Genomic DNA, 6,000 nt, shown 5'->3' with positions numbered 1-6,000 from the left:
AATGTTAGCAGGCTGCAGATCCTGCATTATTTTGTATGTAAATTTGGTAGTGTACTTTTCTATAAGCAGCTGCACTGGCACTCCTAAGTGCGGTCATTTTCTTCTACTCTTTTTGATTCCACAATTCATCCCTTGGCTTCGCAGCTGAGCTATCCTAGCGTCTGAATTTCTCCCAATGAACGAAGCTCTCTAGTTCACTATTACCCTGAGATAATGAAAAGAATCTATTGCATTTTGCGAATTGTTTTCATCCACATACCTTCAATTATCCCCCAGTCACGGATCAAAAAATACTATTCGGTCTCTATTCAATTCCTACAAGTCAAGGCCTAGTAGACAGGCCAGCATCCTAGGACAGTCAGACCATGTAGGGTGGACCAGATGCTCTCTCCTTCGTTCTAGATGTGAGATTCTGGAAATACCATGCACACAGGATGAGAAATTGCACTACTCTCCGGATGAAAGGTAATGGACCCAGGGGCGTCAGAAGCATGATCTTTCATGCCCATCCACACCCGGGTACGCCACTTATAGGTGCTTGACCCAGGTCTAGAAGAACCCCAGCAAAGAAGGGGTGGGTCTCAGCAAACCGGGACGCGGTGGCGGCGACCCAAAGCCTACACCTCCGCCACAGCAACGGTCCCTGAATTCCCAGTTCCCACGGCCACGCAAGGGCCCATAGTCACAGCCGCACCCCCAAGCGGCGCGCCTGCCCCGGGGCAGGGCGGGGCCCGTCGCGCCTGCGCACTCCCTCTGGGCTCGGCGTCCCCCGCACGCAGCCCACGTGACCTGTGCCTTGCCCAAGATGGAGGTTGCAGCCAGGCCTGACCGGGCCCCCGTCACAGTCTGCGCTCTTGCGCGCCCCCTTAGAGCATGAGACATGAACTCAGGCACACTATATTGACCCGGGCAGCGCCGCGGGCTGCCGAGGAGGTCTGTCCACAGCATCAGTCAGTACGTGCACCAGCTCCCTGCTCTTTCTCCACAGCGAAGCTCTCAGAGCTAGCGCCTGGAGAGTCCTCGGTACGCCCCGCTCACTAGTATTGACAAGGCCGGGAGCCAATGGGGTTTGTAACTTTTGAGAGAGGCCGATCGAAGGCGGAGCCCCTTTGCAGCGCCCGCGAAGCGGGGGTGGCTGTTGGGCTATTGTAGGGCGGACTTAGGACTCTCGGACCAATGGAAGAGCAACTGAATTCTTGGAGGCGGGGCCGAGCCGTAATTGACGCTTTCTTCATTAGAAACCAGGCAGGGGGCGGGGCCCACGGGGGGAGGTGACGCAAAGCCGTTGCAGCCAATGGCTGGTGGGCCGACGGCGGGAGGGGCGGGGTTGGAGCGCCTGACGGGCGTAGGGCGCGGCCTATCCCCGCGCGGCTCTGCGCTCGAGGGGGAGCAGCATCATGGTTCAACGTGGGTCAATTTTTTGTGAATGAGGAGGGGAGGTTGTGGGGCCGCTGCCGCGGAGCACCATCCCCGCCGCCGCCCGAGCCCGAGCCCGCGCGCCTGCTCGCGCCGCCGCCGTCGCCGCGCCGCCTCACGCCCGGCCCGCTCAACGCGACTGCTGTCGCCGTCGCCGCCCGAGCCCGCCCGCCCGCCGGCGGCGGCGCAGGCTGAGGAGATGCGGCTCGGAGCGCCCGAGCAGGGCTAGACGCGGCCCGCCGCCGCCGCGGTAAGCCACCGGCCGTCATTGTCCGCGCCGCCCGGTTGCTGGCGGCAGGTGGACGCCCGGCCCCGCCGAGGCCTCGGGGCCCTGCGCCGCGGGCTGGCAGGCGGGAGAGCGGCCTGCGCCGGCGGGCGGGCAGGTGGGCGCGCGGGGGCGGGGGCCGGGGCGTTTATGTAACTTTGTCAGCCTGTGAGTTTGCAGAAAACGCCCCTCGGCGGCGGCGGGCGGCGGGGCGGGGGCCGCGGCTGGGCCCGGACGGTCGTTGGGCTGGCGAGAAGCTGCGCTAGCCCGGGAGACGACCCGGTGTCCACCCTGAGCGAGCGTTCCGAAGGCACGGCTGTAGCCCACACCGCCGGAGTCGGTCGGAAAGGCCGGGTGTGGAACCCGTGTTCTCCTTTAATGCACACGGAGAATTTGTTAATAACTTGCAGCCGCTGATAGCAGTGTTTTGGTTATTGCATGCTGTAAATTGACCTGCTGTGACACGATTTTCAAATAAAGCGTCGCAGAAATTAAACTTAAGTTATTTTAGAACTAATGACTTTCTTAACTAAATCCTAATTGCATTACTGTAGAGACCTACCTAATTGCTTTCCGAGAGCCACTCTGCCTGCTCGGGGAGGAAGGAAAGGCCTGTGTAGTCACTTTGCCTCCCTGCTTTTCTCTGCTCAGGCGTTTCTGCCTGTTCCCACAAACCACCTAAGCATTTAAGGCCTGCGGAGTATTAACGTGTAAACAGCCATGGCCCTGTCGCACTTTGGGGCTAGGGGGATGCTGGCGGCTTGCACCTTGACCTGGTTTCGGTTTTTCCTCCGTGATATGATCGAGGTTGCCAGGAGTTTTAATTGCTTCTGATAATTCCGTGCATTATTTCAGGACCGGCTTGATGAAAGCTAGTGTGGTGGTTTCAAAATCCATCCAGAAAGAAGGTGGTGGTGGTGGTGGTGGTGGTGGTGGTGGTGGTGGTGGTGGTGGTGGTGGTGGTGGTGGTGGTAGAACGCTTGTGAGAGGCAAGGAGGTTGAATTAAGAAAACTCAGCTGCTTCTACACAAATATACACTATAGCAGTTACAAGGCAGCAAAAGTTATTGCAGAATTTTGCAGTCTCTATGGCAACACAATTACTCCATTATAATTGGAAATGCAAAATGCCACCCAGTTAGAAGTTTCATCAGAATGGAGTTTTGGATATCAAAAAAATATGCGAGATTTAGTTAAAAATTCTCATTTTTCCCCAGGTAGCTTCTGCAGCTCTAGTCTAGGTTCAATTGTCTATTTTTAAGACCCATTCGCTTTCCCAGATCTGCCACTCCTCGGGATCTGTGGCATCTTTCCCCAGAAGAACTCCCCGTTTGTGTGGGAGGGAAGTATTTTCATGCTTTAAAAACACACACCCGACACACTGTAAGACTTCTATGGCTTTCTGTGTTCTGGCTTTTCTTTTAAAGATCAAATGCCTTCCTGAAGAGCAGTAATCACCCAGAAGAGGCTGGGTTTGCTAGAAGGCCGAGGTAACACTGCCCCCTTTAGGGGTCTGCCGGCTGCTTACCGGGTATCTGAGAGCCCTGAGGGGGAGAGAATGACTGTGGACTGCAGAGAGGCCTGGAAAGCCTAGGGACCAAGGACAGATGTGACCAAAGCAGCCCTAGCAAGAACATTCTGTGGTTAGCAGTGTCAGGGAGCTGGGCAGCATATAAAGCCCCCAGGTGGCACCTTTTCAGAAGTCAGGGGCTGCTGCTGTGCGAGGTGGCAAGAGAACATGGCACTCTTCACGGGGCTCCTGGCACCTAGCTTGACTTTGGTTTCGAAGCTGTGTTAGGATGATGCCCCTCTTGATGTTTACCAGAAGAGCTCTGGTGCTGGAAGTTTCCACACATCGTGGGGCTGCTGCAGCTTAATTTCGTTATAACCCTTTCCTTTTAACTACTGCATATTTTTGCCCAGTAATCGACTTCCATTTTCCAGCCTCATTGTGAGGTTTCAATGCAGCATGAATGGCTTTGAATTCCAATCCTTTGATGTTGGGGGTGGCACCAAAGGAAAGGAGACTTTGTGCCGTCCTAATTGCCAGAGCAGAAGAAAATTTCATCACTCCTGTCGAGCCTCGTCCATGCCATTTTCTATTGAAAACGGCTGGTTTTTTCAGAACTCTGAAGCTACCATAAGTAATACATTAATACCTGACGTGGGGAACCAGGGAGATGCAGAAATGAGAGACACCTGCTGCACAGGGAGATTGGGGGTGGGGCTCAGGCCCAGGACCAGGGTTTTTGATGTCTCTGGGCCCTGGGGTGACTGAGCAGGCTTCAGAGGGTGAATCCAGAGTTGAGCTCATGTCCCATTGGTTGAAACCCAGCCTTGGGGAGGGGTCCCAAGGAGATTTTTGGGAATGGCTTTGTTTTGATCTCCAGTGACCATCTTGTGTCCTGCTGTTCATCCACCTCTGGGCATTAAGTGTGACACTGACCTTCGAGGTTCAAATGACTGAGGGGCAGAGTCAGAAGCGCTGTCGCATTTGAACAGATCCTAGTCCATTCCTGCACAACTCCCTGAGCGGTCTGTCAGGAGGTCAGTTGTTTGCTCTTGGGCTCAGGTGAGTGAGCAGGATGGGCTTTGTTTTGGGCGGAATGTGGACTGCCATCTGCAGCTGCTCTTTGCTTTGCTGCCACCCTTGCCTCTCTGACATGCCTCCTGGAAGGCCAGACGGGGTCCACACAGACGGCCTCCACTGAGAAGTAACTGAACCAGGTCAGGACACTGTAGGCTCCTGAGTAGGAAGAGCAGAGTGTCTTCTCTGATCAGGGAGATCACACGGATCAGTAGCAGGTGTTTAAAGGAGTGCCCACTAAGGGCCATGGGCCATTCTTTTGAGTATTTTCCATCTAGCTTTCTTCTATTGCTTCCCATAGCTTCAAGAAATGGGTGATGCTACGCACCCTTGATAGCAGGGATGTGTGAGAGGAATGGCAGCCTTGAGTCCCAAAGGCTGAGCCCTTCTTTACCTCTGCTTCAGGCCCAGGATGAGCCTGTGTGGAAGGGTCAGCGGGTTGTTTGGAAGAGCATAGCTACTTTGAGAAGATAATTTGGAACACCTTTCCAGTGTGGAGTTAGGTTGTCTGCCCTCCCAAGCTGTCACCGCTCTCTGGGCTTCATCCGGAAGTAACTTTAATGTCTTTATGCTGTCTTCCACTGTGTCTGCTGTGTGACATTGCAAGGCTCCGGGTTCTGTCCCTAGCATCACAGAAATGAGAACAGTCCAGTTAGCCAGTGGTTGTTAGATCTTGTTCCTTGCTTCTTGGGTCTTTTGAGAAGTTCCAAGGCTGTCTGGGAGCAGGCGGGCGGCAGCAGACAGCCTATGGTCGGCGTCTATTTCATCAGAGCTGCTTAGTATTGCTGGCAGTTTTACTTACGTGGGGAATTTTTATTGGAGGAATATATTTGCGGACCACAGACTGAAGAACTGCAGCACTCAAGTGTTCTTATCCTAAACCCAAGACAGAGCCTTAAGAGAAAATATTGGCAGATTTAATAGTAAGGAAAAAAAAAACTTTGGAGAAAGACTCTATAACCAAGATTCAGAGACAACAGAGAAAATAATGTGTAACCTATTTGGTCTCTATGAGATTAATAGCCAGTATATAGAAAGAGCTTTTGCAAACTAACAATAAAAGGATGAGCTTCCCTGTTACAAATTAGTAGGGAATGCAGGTAGGGAGATCTCTTCAGCTAAGAGAAAAGACTGAGCCCAGCTAATAACCCAGTGTACAGGAGATTACATCTGTGCCCTTTGTATTAGTCAGATTGATAACAACACCCACAACTGTGATAAGGATATGACTTCTAGAGTTTAACAAGTTATATGTAACAAATGCTTAGACAGGCCTAGGCCCATAGGAAGCACAATGTAAGCATTAGGTATACACACATTTGTTCTGTAGAGAGAACAATGCACATTATCACACAAAATATTTAATTTCTCTACAGGAAAGTGTCAAAGATTTAAATGGCCATTCATTCAAGTGGCAGTTCTGAATCTTAGGATGTATTCTAATGACTGTGGTCAGCACATGGACACCCAAGTACATGCAGGCCATGGGCTCTGCCATTTGCAGAAGCACAGCTCTGTGAGTACTCTGGTTGAGGGTAATCTCCCTGTGCATGGTATACAGAGGCATTTGGCCTAGAGCAGTCTGCAGACGGGCTTTCTGGTTTTTAATGAGTTTCCAAGGTGATATTGATAGCCATTGGGATATCAGGAAAATGAGGCATAAGGGACTGTCGTCATCGCGTTTATTCATGTTGGTGTTGGTTATATATTTTTGCAGTATAGAAAAATTTAA

General features: G+C 52.4%; 1 protein-coding gene across 27 annotated transcripts in view; it reads left to right on the top strand.

The window, feature by feature from the left end:
- Positions 1-1,365: 1,365 nt before the first annotated feature.
- Positions 1,366-6,000, top strand: part of Hdac4 (histone deacetylase 4) — a 246,647-nt gene continuing 242,012 nt past the window's right edge. For 17 of the 27 annotated variants that reach the window (XM_087566924.1, XM_087566911.1, XM_087566926.1 and 14 more), the window contains 1 exon segment: positions 1,366-1,666. The gene's annotated coding sequence lies outside the window, so the exon portion shown is untranslated. 27 annotated transcript variants of the gene reach the window in all.

Source organism: Rattus norvegicus, chromosome 9 (genome assembly GCF_021556685.1).
Source record: "Rattus norvegicus strain SHRSP/BbbUtx chromosome 9, alternate assembly SHRSP_T2T, whole genome shotgun sequence".
NCBI classification, from domain to species: Eukaryota; Metazoa; Chordata; class Mammalia; order Rodentia; family Muridae; genus Rattus; species Rattus norvegicus.
The sequence above is the reverse complement of the archived record's forward strand: the minus strand, read 5'-3'. Positions and strand labels throughout refer to the sequence as shown.